Source organism: Limanda limanda, chromosome 15 (assembly GCF_963576545.1).
Source record: "Limanda limanda chromosome 15, fLimLim1.1, whole genome shotgun sequence".
In the NCBI taxonomy this organism is placed as follows: Eukaryota; Metazoa; Chordata; class Actinopteri; order Pleuronectiformes; family Pleuronectidae; genus Limanda; species Limanda limanda.
Genome location: NC_083650.1, coordinates 22,487,291 through 22,501,305, shown reverse-complemented (window position 1 = coordinate 22,501,305; position 14,015 = coordinate 22,487,291). Strand labels below are relative to the sequence as shown.

The following is a 14,015-nucleotide window of genomic DNA, read 5'->3' as shown; positions in this document are numbered from 1 at the left end:
TCGTTATTTGGTTTTGATGTGTTAACCGGTGACCTTTTTTCCATCAGATATTTCTGTTTCAGCTAAATAATTAGAAAAACTGTACTACATGCAGAGAATGGAAGTAAAACACAGAAAAAGAGAGACAAAGACAAAGCAGAGGAGGAGGAATACGAGTCATGCAACGGTAAGAATGAACAAAAGAGAAGGAACAGGCAGATTTTACAGAGAGAGGGAAATAAAGGAGAGCCAGGGAGAAATAAATAAAGATAGATAGAGGGAGGGAGGGAGGGAGGGAGGCAGAGAGGGAGGGAGAGCTAGAGATGTTGTGGGTGCAGCTCTCCAGTCGGTGTTGCTATGGCCCTGCCCTCCCTGCTCACTGAGCCATTTCCTGTTTTTGACCTGAAATCTTTATTTAGAGCCATCCCTCCTCTGCTGCTCGGCATTCGTGAGTCAACTCAGAGGCCGGAGAGATGAACACAGCACTAAAATCAGATCTCCATTCACCACGGAAGCTACGTTTACGCATGCACGCACGGAGCTACCGTTCCCCAGACTGTAACCCGCCTCTGAGCGGAGGACTCCAGCTGACGTCTCATGTCGGATATTTTGAGAATCCCTGTTGCAAAGAATCAAATTCCTGTGTTTTATTGTAGGAGCAGCAGTTTCTAAGCTCTGCTGTCTCCTCTGCTTAGTCAGTTTAACCTTTCATAAAATACTCATACATGTCATATAGTCCAGTGATGGAAGTTTTTGTGTCTTACAACTTTCAGCCAATGATGCCTTGGGGACTGGTCACATCAGTATTTGAATAGTAAATTCAGTAGAAGTTATAGATCCTACAGAGCCACCGGAGAGTAACGGTGAGTTTTGTTTGAGGATTACTTTTCCGTTCTTTTGCAGTAATTTCCCATTGCCATCATGCAAACATTAATATTTCATTATAGGTGTGCAGTCATCTGTATCTGTGCAGTTGTCCTGAGTACAGTGTCTGGTTTCGGTATCCTCCAAATCACTGACCTCTTGATCGAAGATTTTGTTTAAGTTTAGTCTCACTGATTATATAACCATGCCAATTGAGCCGTAATACTACATCACAAAACGTTAATGCCCAGTTCAAAGTAAAGTGTAATAATCTGAGCCATACTGTGGCGGTGTTCTGGGAAAAAATTTACGGAAAATACACTGCATATTAGAGTGTGGATACCCAACTCAAAACCAGAGGGACCCATCGGGAACTTACAGGCTGGGCCAGGTTCGGAAAAAAAGGTTTGGCAATGATATTCAGGTTTGGGTCAGTGTCACTGGCTATAATAGGGGAAAACATGCAATAGCCATTTGTGTCAGGGGACCGGGTAAAACAAACTCAGTGCAGCTTACATTAATGGTCGGGTTGATCATTTGTTAAACATTTTTTTGGTTGAAATTCATTTCAGGTTCTGATAGCCATCAATAAGAGTCACCAAATAGTAATTTTCTAACTGTTGTCAGTCAGTGCACGTTCACATGTTTTGGGAGCGTGGGTACAGCGAGAGGGATGATGGCAGGGTGTGTGATGTATGTGTTTATCAAAGTGGAGCCTGCTCTGGCTAGTTTTTCCAGGATTATCAACCGTAGCTTTAACTGCATCGGGTCAGGTTCAGACACAACACAGAGAATGCCTTTCATATTCAGGTCAGGCTTGGTTAGTTTTCTCTCAGGCTCAGATGGTTTTAGACAGAAAATACTGGCCGAGCTGCACTCTATTACATATGGCTCAAAGGTATAGAAGAAGTGAAATACTGGGACCCAAAAGTAATCTTCAAAAAATAAGTCTTGCCGTGACCCTTTGGGGTTCAGTAGGATTCAGTTGGAGGGATCAGAATTAACCTCCTAGCAAAAGCGTGGCTCCATTAAAGTTGGAGAACAATAACACGTTTGGAATATTTTGCAAAGACACATGGACAAGGTTTTTTTTGTGACACCTTCTGTTGTGATCAGGCTTTGACAGTTGTTAGTGAATGTCTTGACAAGAGGACACACCGGAAGATTCAGTCCCAGAAACGGAATCTTGTAAAGACTGGACTTTAATGGATGGAAATATTTGTGACAGCAGTTTGATCAAAGAGGGCAGCCTGTCTGGGGAAGTAGAAAAACTACCGGGGAGACTTGCATTGTGTCTGTGAGTGTATCAGTGCACAACTGGGTGAGTGTGCAGCAGGGCGCATCGGGGGCACAAACGGTCCAAGATGCCCATGTTCTGCCCCGGGATGCTCCGCTGGTGTTTTTGTCTGCATGTGTGCAGACTCTGCCTGGTTTTGTTTGAGTTTACTGGACACCACCCCGCCATCTGCTGCAGGGCAGGACTGACATTCGTGATCAGCACCAACAGTCCACAGACCCATTTCTGTCTGTGACCACCTACTATCTCTGTGTCAATGAGAAGTTTTCAGTGCAGTAAACTGGGAATCACAGGCAGACACTGAAGATCTGTAAGATATTCGAAAATTAAAAGTACCACACTGTAGAAATAAGTAAGAGCATGAGAATAACGTGAACATTACCTCCAGTTTACACTTTCAAAACGTTTCAATTAATGTGTAATTAACTTAAGAGAGAGAGGAGATATACTATAACAGAATGTGTGTGTGTGTGCGCGCGTGAACGCGTGTGAGTTTGCGTGCGTGTGCGTGTATGTATGTATGTGTGTGTGTGAGTGTATGTTTGTGTGTGTGTGTGTGGGCGGAGCAAAGTCGACGACGCCACTTCTCGGGGCAGCTGCTCGGTTTCAGCTTCTCCTGCTACGTTCAGGTGCCCCTCGGAAATTCACCTCTCCATACTAAAATGGTTCCCGTCCCGACCATCATTTTGCAGTCATTACTATTGTATTGGATGATAACTCACGAATTGAGCAAATAGGTTGTCAGATGTGTATCCGTATGAATTAATTAACTGTAGATTAATCGTTATCTGGAAAATGTTCTTTCAAGTCATAAGGGGAGAGACGACTGTGGCCTGCAATCTTTAGAGTTTCTCAGAGATTGAGAATTGAAATATAAGCAAAAAGAAATTCAATATTTATTTACAAAGTAGTAAACGCATCCCAACATGTTTTTGTTTATTTAAGTACAATATTTCACCAGGCTATAGCCTGTTTAATACACATAGCAAAAATCTGTGAAGCTTTAAGGACTGGTTTTCAAAGCCGAAGTGCAAAAAAACTGCAGTTCACTGAGTGGCACCTATAACACCCTATAAAGAGGATTCATGTTTCCCACAATGCATAGTGAATAGTTGTGTATTACAGATGATCACTAACCAATAACAATACATACCATCGTGCATTGCTCTTGCAGTGTAGAGATGACAGGGGGGAGGGCAGCAGGGACAGCCTGACCTGTCATACAAATTCAAATACGAGTAGAGAAGAGAACCACAACACAAACTGTGGCAAAGTTTATTTCTGCATTTAAATATGTTCAATCAATAAATATTTAAACTATGTGTAAAATAAACTTTAAGCATTTTGGGATTTAACACCAGTCGGCGTTTTGTTTCACGTTATAATCCTGCAACAAAGACGTTATTACTTTAACAGAGAAAATGCACAGAGTAGTGTCCGAAAGTGTTGATGAGCTCACTATATAGTCCACTACATAGAAGTCCCTACACAGTGAAGTCCGGGTTAGGGCTAATACATCCTTCTGCGTTGAAGCTACGCTGTAGGTATGCACGTAGCCTCTGCACAGGGCGTAGCATTCATAGTTGTGCGTAGGTGTGTGTAAAGCCTGGCGCATGGTTCTGCAACTGTGGCTGCGGCTTTTCACGCAGTTGTGTGGATGGACTTGTTTTAATTTACGGTTCTCCAAGGGTTGCGCGTGTTGCAAAGCAATTCACCGCCAGAACACTAGGCGGAGTTACGTTTTTTGTCGAAGACGACCTTAGAGACGCCTTCTTTGTGTGCTGCAGTCGTCGTTGACTGTTTATTTACCTTCTCCTTTGGAACAATGGCGTGTGGATCGTGTTAGAGTTGGGAGTCGATAGATGTAGAAGAGCAATTGCTATTTCTTAAAGAACTGCAACGTAGACAAGAAAGCTGGCGTGTTCGCTCCTTCAACTCAATTACAAAATGGTGGCGAGTCGGACCAAGAGGACCAATCACATCTCTTGTGGTCTGCTTCATAGATTTATATTTAAAGGCTAGATGTCTCGTTCGATGGAGCCGGACGTCCGCACATGGCGGCCATCTTGCTAGGGGACATCTCGCTTATCCATAACATTGTGTTGGTAGTGGTAAATAATCATAAATTGCTCAATTTTCAACCGATTTTTAAACGATCTGGTTTGTTATAAACGTCAGAGATGTAGTTATGACACTGCATAAATTATTGATTTTTTTTGGAAAATAACATAATTATTCATAAGTATGCAGTGTCATATCTACATCTCTGACGTTTATAACAAACCAGATCGTTTAAAAATTGGTTGAAAATTGATGGCCGCCATGTTGGAACGTTCGTCTCCGTTGGCCGGCAACGCAGGCGAGACATCTAGTCTTTATAAATAAATCTATGGTCTGCATGGCCATAGTTCCATTTTCAGGGAGGATGCATGTCAGGATACGGCGTAAATATGCGTAGGGTACAGGTCTATGCATAAGCTTCAGTGGGTGATTTCGGACACAGCGTTGAAACTGGCTCGTGAAACCGGCACACAGGGGTGAATTTTCTTAAAACTCTTGCATTAAAGGGACTCTCACCTTTGTTGCATTTGAGAATTACAGCACATTCAAATCATCCCGCCTTCCTCCAATGCCCCATCCCCTCGTTCCCATCCGCGGTGTTTTATTTAAGAAACTTTATTTACACAAGCAGACTTACAACCATCCCGGTGTTTTTATTTTTTTGAAGAAACTTTATTTACAAGCAGACTTACAACCTACTGCCTCCGCGCACGCACGTGAATGCGCCACAAGAAGCAGACGGAAAACCTGCATGTCCATGCAGCAAACAGACAGGTCTGTCGGCCAATAAGGTCCTTCGGTCCGAAGAATTTTATTGGTTGAAGTTTTCACTAAATATTATGAGAGTGAAATAATTGTTTGTTTTTACTCCTGGTGGGTCTGTCTTGCATTTTAGAGTGTCATTACCTTATTAATACCAATTTAACCTTATCCAAAAAAAGTGTAAAAATGCAACAAAGGTGAGAGTCCCTTTGAATTAGTTTTAAAATTATGCATTGTAACTTGATATAGTGAACACCATTATTTATAGATGTATAATAAATGCAACAGTCTCTGATTGCGGAATGTACGGGCACGTCCGGCGGTCCGTGAAGGCAGCAGCGGTCCTGCGAGCAGCTTCCTCCTCCTGTCAGCGCCATTGTGTGTCAGAGTCTCCGGCAGCTCGGACGGTTCGTGTTTCTGCAGCTGACACAGGACTTTAACTCGCCCTCCATGTTTCTCCCTCTCTCTCCGGCCCTCCTGCTCACGGTAAGACGACGTTTCGAACCTTTTCTCCCGAGGCGGAGACAGACGGAGCAGAGGAGACGCGTCAAAGGACGGTGCGGGTGTTTGTAATGAATTATGGACGCGGCTCCTGGCTGCTGGTCTCCGTGCTGCTGGGCTGGAGCGAGCCTCCTGGCTGGGGAAAGTTTTTCCTGTTAAATGTTGAATATCTCTGGTTCCTTCGCGGCTCCTCCGTTCACCCTGTAGCCCGACCGGTCGAAGCACTCAGTCCGGCTTCACAGCGGAGGCAGCGGCCGCCGCGGAGGAAAGTCTGTCCAGTAAACTTTTTTTTTTTTTTAAACCCCCCAAATCCACCGAGGGTCCCGCTGAGACCCTCGGTGCCTCTGGCCCAGCGGGTCGTCTTATTGTCTTATAGCGGAACCAGTGAAGCTCTTCTACCTTTAACGAGTGATTTCCAAAGGACTTGAAAAGGACCTGAATGTGTTGAAATCCTCCCCGGTGCACTGGGACTCAGTGTGCGGACAGATGTGCTGCTGGAGGCTGCACATCTGCAGAGAGGGTCCTGGGTCCACAGCACAGAAAACAGGCACTTCATATTTGCATTAATGCACATTTGCAAGATATCAAGATTCAAGATTTTTTTATTGTCAAATGAACAGAGATAACATGAAGTAGTCACTGTCATTGAAATGCTTGGGTCACACACTCTTTAAGCAATGCTGAGTAATTTCAACCCAAAAAAATTAAATAATAATAGAAATAGTATAAAATAGAATAAAATAGAATAACAATGAAATAGAATATCAAAAATTATATCTAAATATATATCTTTACAGATGAATGTTCAATTTGTGCAGTAGTGCAAATATTCAAATATGCTTATTATGGTGTGGTGCAAATATGCAAAGGACACATAGTGTATTTAAATAAAACTGTAATCATAATTAGGAATTTTCTTAAAAGCTTGCTAAAGGGTGTTATAGTGAAATGTGTGAAGTGACTTGCTCTCCAGTGTTTGGGACCATCTCAGCTATTGTGGTGAGTGGAGGGGGGGGTGGGCTCTGTTTCAAAACAAGCACCACAAACACAAGAACGCCCCCCCGACCCCCACACACACACTTTGTGTGCTGCCATCCGCAAGCTGCTCGGAGGTCACCCCAGAGGTCCCGTCTGCTGGACCAGCCCCCCCCCCCCCCCCCACCGAACAGGAGCCAGGGCAGAGCAACCCAGCTTCATAAGACAGATGTGATGCAGAGTTACACAACTGGGCCTCCACTTCCACTGGAGATCAGCTGATAACCACAGTGGGGAACCCCTCAGGTGTCCAGGAGACATTCAAAATGTTTAAATTTCACTGATTCGGTTAAAGTTTAGGACAAAATTTCCAATTAGAGACACAGCAATTAGTTTTAATACTCTATAGATAGATAGATAGATAGATAGATAGATAGATAGATAGATAGATAGATAGATAGATAGATAGATAGATAGATAGATACTGCACATAAGACTTGCAGAGGTAAAGTAAAAGGCAGTGCAAATAGTCAATTGTAATATATAAACAAAATGGAAACAACATTCTGCCTTAAGTTCTAAGATGCAGCCCTTTTTATTATTTCAAAAATATTCCCACCTCGCAGCTATTCATTCGTTTCAGGCTCAATAAATCAACATTGAGCCTGGAGGGAAATTGTAGAATTTGGACACACTACAACAAAATCATTTTTAACACACACACACACACAGTATCTTTAGGTGTTGGTTTGTGGACCCTGATATGAAGATGTATTGGAACGTATAGGAGAGGGGACAGCTGCAGGGTAATATGGTCAAGGCTTGAATTTACAGTGAAAAGGGAGTTCTGTTGGCTGTGGCAGGTTCCTGTACAGTATACTGCATACCTCCAGTTTCTGAATACCTGGATGAAGCTCCTAGTGCAGCTGCATGGCTTCACCTGCAGTAACCAGGCGTGTACTGCAACCATAAGGATTATACTTAAGTAATAAGGGTGCTGCCTGCAGTGAGTAGGATGACACTTGCAGCACTGGAGCCGGTGCTGCCGTTCCAAGATGGGCACCGTGGTAATAAGTCGGATGCTGCTGTTGGTAGAGTACATGCTGCAGTAATAAGGCAAATCCTGCAGTAATATACAGATATACTGTGTACTCCAGATATATTGAGGATGAGTGGACTCCTGTAGCTCTGTCACTGGAGGTGTCAGGCTGGGCTTTCTAACTGAAGAGGCTCGATGGAGAGAGTGGAAAACTCACCTGCATGTGGACACGTCTGCTGACCTAATTCTGCTCGCTTCTTCTGCATTTTATTTATAGATTTAAGTGAGAGAGAGGGAGAGAGAGAGAGAGAGAGAGGATGTTAAAGCGAGGCGAGTTAAAGCGAGACGAGGTGTTTCTTGTTTTTTTGGGCCTGTGCCTTTAAGTAACAGCACCTTTAATCCCAAAGAACAAGTCTTTAAACACCTGTCACCTGGCTCTGTTAGGATTGACTCATAGTGTTTGCTGAACTGGCTGTACAGAAATGTGGTGCTTGTTTGAGCAGACATTCCCAGTCGCCATGTTCCTTGAGCCTCATAACAGCACTGTTATAAATCCTAAATGAATGATTATATAATTTTTACATAATTTGTGTTTTGCTGTAGCTCGAGGTGCAAGTGAAAGTTAGTAGATTGTCCTGAGAGGTTTTTCTAGTGGTGTCAAAGTGGTTTGACTAAATATCAACTTCAAATGTAAGGGTTTACATGTTTGTTACTCTGTTTCTCCGTTCCTGACCTTTGCCCTCCATTACCCTCACACTGCTCATAATGAGAGTGTGATGAATCTCCTTCCCCATCGACAAAATGAGGATTGCTCTTTAAAAATGAATTATGATTCATCAAACCTAAGGTGCAAACACCTTCGGTTTTGTTTCACGTCTCTGACTCCACCCAGGGCTGGGTCGGTCATGCCAGAGTCCGGTTATTAATGAGACACTACGTGTTACGCACTTGGAACTGAACTGTTTTGTAACCAGTCCTGTTATTATGTAAGAGATCGTAGTGACTTGCCGGTCTGATAACCAACTGACTTTGTCATGTGAGCGTTTTTTGATCACTACAAGGGAAAACACCCACACATAAACACACACTCACACACACACACATTTGTAGTTTGCACACACTTGTTTCCTGCCACATGATTGACTTGTTTATTTTGGTTTGGACACTCCACCATCTGTTGTTACATTTTTTTATTTTTATTTCTGGAATATCTAAATAAAAACAGCTAATACCTGGGGTATATCACACCTTGTTCAGTTACAATCTAAACTATGATGTAGCTCATATTTACTTTTTAACTTTTTTAAACTATTTTATTTTACTTTTAATTTCACTTCAAAGCTTTGGCTGCAAAAGTGCTTGAAGCCACTTGAGAATAATAACCCAACACATTAATTTAACTCTATTCACTATCACTAGATCTCCTATCAGAATTTCCCTATTTTTTTAAACCACATACATCACTTCTGATTTGTTTTAATGATACATCTTGAACAGTTTCACGGTGTCCTGTCCAGGTTTCAGGCTCTTGAGCACCACAGACACACACTGGGATGTGCAGCTGTTGGTAAAAAGGCACATGCGTTTTCCTGCGCTTGATAAAGACCAAGATTTCTTCAGTGAAAAAACGACTGGTGAGGTGCGGATGGTGATTGTTGTTGATTAAATCTGGTTGTGGTACTTCTCATGCACAGTTGAAAGTTCTACAAATGTCATAAAATAGTTATAGTGTTACTGTATCTTAAGTTGTTTGTGGAAGCATAGCTGATATTTACTGTAGTGGATCGGATCAGGCAAACACTACAACTCATTTCTTCCTCTAGGTTTGTCTGGAAAGGGTTTTCTAGTTCTACATTATGTATGTGTTTGACACACACACAAACACACACACACACACACACACACACACACACACACACACACACACACAGAGTGACTGTGGCAATGTCGTCCTCATGTGCAGGGCTGGATGCATTACAGTGAGGAACAGTCAGTCAGTCGGAGGTCCAGTCATGACTGAGCCGCGGGTCGGCCACTGTGCGCCTTCCTGCACATGTGAGTGCTGAATTAAGCGTACGACACAGTGTTGGGTTGGCCTGCCTGCAGCAGTGCAGTGCGTAGTGTGTGTCCACACTTTGTGCATCCAGAGAACCTGAAATAGCCCGATGTAGAGGTGAGGGGGAGGGGTGGATGTGCAGCTCAGGCATGGAAACCAGCGTATCCGGTTACAGGATCATAATATCACTGCAGAGTCCATCCACTAGCACTGCACTATCGCACAACACACACACACACACACCGTACACACACACACACACACACACACAAACACACACACACACACACACACACACACTCTAAAGGCAGCTCCTGGAGTAATATGCTCAGCCCACATGTCTGAAGTGTGGTTGCAGGCACAGTTGGCAGGTAAAAGCACACAACACACACATGCACACACACACTTGACCTCTCCTCTAAATGATTTAAACATTCATGTTTGATATGTTATTCACATGTTGGTGATTAGATTTACACCTTTCAGTCCTTCTCATCTGTTAAAAGTAACTACTTTACTTTACGTTCCATTTCTCTTTGCTCTAAATTAATATTTTACCACCAAGGCCCACTTCCTATTGTCAATCATCTTCCTGTCGTCTTATCTACATAAGTTGACTTTTCAGTTTACGATGCTGTTTGATTGTATCTTGTCTTTATCAATTGTCGTGAATTGTCATCAGTTCTATGAGACCAATGGGACATGCTTTGTCGTTGTAGAGATATTTGTGAGTATTTTTCACAAGAACCAACCACACTATGGACTGTGGTTGGATCCTGGTGTTTTTATTATCAGGATATTTGGTGGTTTTTTAGACTTTGGGCAAGTATTTATTTTAAGAAATGTTCTTTCCTTTGTATGTATTGATATTGTTGGTTATTTTTGATTGATTAATGCATGAGAGAAGAAAGACAAAATTCTGCTAAAACGTTTCACAAAATGTCTGAATTGTTATGACACAGTTTAAGAAAGTTATTGGTCGATAACAGACTTTATTAAATTGAAACCTTGGTCCGTTGGAGCTATCAGCCTCTGATATGATGCAGGTTGATATGATTCATTGATTCAATGAGTAATAGTTTCTATTGTACACACTGTATTGCCAACATTTGAAGGTAATGACGACTGGGGGAAACAAGCTCTATTGTGAACTTATATCTCAAAATATCAGTATTAGCACTGACCTTCAAAAACTGCAGGTTGGTTGGTTTCTGGTTATATTCGTTTGCTTTTACGTCTGGAAGGTCTCAATCGGCTGTTTCCAACATAAAGCTCATGGAAAACCTCTTGGAAAAAGGTCATTTCAAGACACTAGTTTGTGAGACAGTTGACAGCAGCGCGTTAAGTCACTGTGACCTTCAGTGATGACTTTGGCTCCATTTTGGATCGTGGTCCTCCTTGGCTGCTCTGCGTTTTTTGCTTGACTCATTTATTGTTCTCTCTTCGACTTCTTCTTCTCCTGGTGTGATCATCTCCAGACATGGCTCATATGGTGTAGGACGGCTCCGGGCCTGTGAGCTTTGACAGTCAGTGGAAGGAGGTGGGAGGGTGAGAGCCTACGACCTGAGTCAGGATGAAGAAGAGAAGATGGAAAGGAGAAATGTATGAGCGAAGAGGAGAAGAGGTTGAGGAGAAGGAAAGGGAAGAGGAGGATAATGAAGTGGAATGTAAGGGGTGGGGCACCTCTGGTATGTTAGCCCTGCGCTCTCTCTCTCTCTCTCTCTCTCTCTCTCTCTCTCTCTCTCTCTCTCTCTCTCTCTCTCTCTCTCTCTCTTTCTCTCTCTCTCTGTCTCTCTCTCTCTCTCCGTGTGTGTGTGTGTGTTACTAAACACACTGCCATGAGTCAGTGAGTCAGACATGTGCAGCTGCTTCAGCTCTCAATCACACACCCGCAAACTGCTTTGAAAGTAACTCTGTTGCTCACTCTTTGATTCTCTCTGTTTCTCTCTCTCTCTCTCTCTCTCTCTCTCGTCATTTTCCATGAAAAAACCCTACAGATTATTTAAATTACGTACATGTAAATTCATTTTTAATACATTTTTCTAGCACCAAAGAAGTGCGGAAAGTGTGGAGCCTCTTCAGAGCTTCTTCTCTAGGTTTGATTCTTTGTAGCTCACATTTAGCACTGAGGGGTTTCTGCGCTGCACCTCCCAGAGCTTAGCTCTCAATAGGACAACACAGGCCAGGCTGCCATCTCTTCTTTGGTTATGAAAATGATGGAGAAAAAAACTATCAATAATTCAGTTAACTGGTGCCAGGATTTGCTCATTAAGGCATGCAACCATGTCCCTTTTCTTCATGTCGTGTCCAGGCTGAACTCACAGCTCTAAACAACAACGTGGAATTGGCACAAACACCAAATATTCAGAATTTATGCCTCAAAATATATTTACTTGTTTGACCCATTAATGTTTGATTCTTGTTCTGCTTTGAGCTAAATTCTCATCTGAAAACATCACAAAAGACATCTTGAATGAGCCACAGAAGCAGGAAGTGATGAAGTTGAAATATTTATGAAGAATGTGGAGGCCATGATCTACAGGCTGTGTAAAACAGTATGAAAACGTGTTTCTAAAGTACATGTCCTATGATATATAAACAAAGGCTCTATATTGTTTTCTATTTGCTTTATTGTTATTGCAGCTGAACTATCCATCAATTGGTAATGTTAATATGTGTTCATTTGTGTGTTGCAGTAAAGAAATCCTCTAATTAAAACCATGAACAGCACAAAAGGAGATTTATGGGTTTATTCCTCAACTTGTATGTATGTACGTTGCGTTATTAATAGGTTTTTATTTTATTCATCCTGTATTTAACTATTAAGATATAATATGTCTTCTGCCAGGGAGTCATGGTAAAGGTTTGGCAGCTATGAAGTAAAAAAAAGGTTCAAATATAAATACAGGCAGGAAAAACACCAACTAAAACATGGCAGACATCACACTTCTATACGGGAATCTGTTCTTCCTTCTCATTGACCAGCATACCTGTATATGTCAATACCATTATATTACTCTTTATTGCACTCTGATGCTAAGATAGGTGCAGCATTTAATTTTTTATGTCAGCATATGTGTTGCCCTTTGTTTAGTCTTTTCTGTCATGGCGGCTGTCACACTGTTTTTTTTTTTGCTTTTTTCTTTTGAACAATGTTTTTTTATTAATTTCCAATAAGAACCTACAAAACACATTGACACATACCACACAAGTTGCACAATGAAATGCAGGCGAACTTCACTGCATACACATACATACAAAAAAATAAAAAAATAAAGATAAACACGCACACAAACATACATACCTACGTAAAATAACAACAATAATAAATAAAATAAAATAAAAATGTCACACTGGATATCCCTACAGATAGATATAATCTACCGTTGCCTGAGAAAGTCCATTAAGGGTGCCCACACCTCTTCAAATTCCTGTGCTTTACCCCTGATTACATAAGTTGGCTGTCACACTGTTGATGTCAATTGCAGCTTTTATTTCACTTGTTCAGGTTCTCACTGATTCTACGAGGTCTCAACCTCACTATATAAAGTGCCTTGAGATAATGTATGTCGTGATTTGGCGCCATACAAATAAAATTGAATTGAATGAATGAGTCTGATGGATAAAGTTAAAGGAATAGTTCAACATTTTTGGGGAACAAACTTGTTTGCTGCCCTGTTTAGAGATAGATGAGAAAGTCACCGGTCTCATATATCTGTGTGTAAGCTATGAATGAAATGGAAGGCCAGGAGGTGCTTAATGTAGCATAGCTTAGCAACCAACCAGTGTAAAGAACGAGTGTTGTTTGAATCGTTATAAAACTTACTTCACTTGATAAGACGGTTTGTTGTGTCACATTCGGCTGCAGGAGAATCCCCCTTTTCAGACCATTCACAGAACCTTAAAATACTAGAGATGTCCCCACTGAAAAGTTGAATTAGAGTCAACATAGTTAATAACCAGTTTTATGGACAGTGACGACTCTAAGTGCCAGGGTTTTAGCTTATGTTTTAACATATGATAATGTTGAGCTCCTGTAGTTGTGTCCAGGTTAACGGAATCAAATGGGCGAAAGCTTGACAAAAAAATGTTATTATGAAACTCTATACAGGGTTCGTACGGTCAAGGAAAACCTGGAAAAGTCATGGAATTTTAAACTGTGTTTTTCCAGGCCCGGAAAAGTCATGGAAAAAAATAATCTCCCAAAAGTTTTGGAAAAGTCATGGAAATTTGTTATATTCGTATTTTCATGTCGTTAATTTTAGGGATGGGCATAATTAATAGACGATTAATTGATCATTAAGAATTTCGTAAATTACATTTTTTCAAATACGCTCAAAATATAGGTAGGCATACTTGGGTTTGTGTCATTTGAGGCATACTGTATGCCTTGGAATTCTCATTGTAAGTTTGATTACTACATTTTGTCATTTTTTCGGGTATACACCGAGATTTCACAAAATGTTCGGTCATGTAAATTT

The 14,015-nt window shown here is 41.6% G+C and overlaps 1 protein-coding gene across 2 annotated transcripts in view; it reads left to right on the top strand.

Moving 5' to 3' along the window:
- The window catches only part of sertad2b (SERTA domain containing 2b), a 39,876-nt gene that overhangs the window by 22,842 nt on the left and 3,019 nt on the right, over positions 1 to 14,015 (top strand). The window contains exon 1 of one of the 2 annotated variants that reach the window (XM_061086689.1): positions 5,358 to 5,449. The exons of the other annotated variant lie outside the window; for it this stretch is intronic. The gene's annotated coding sequence lies outside the window, so the exon portion shown is untranslated. Of the gene's footprint in view, positions 1 to 5,357; positions 5,450 to 14,015 lie in introns of those variants that run through there. 2 annotated transcript variants of the gene reach the window in all.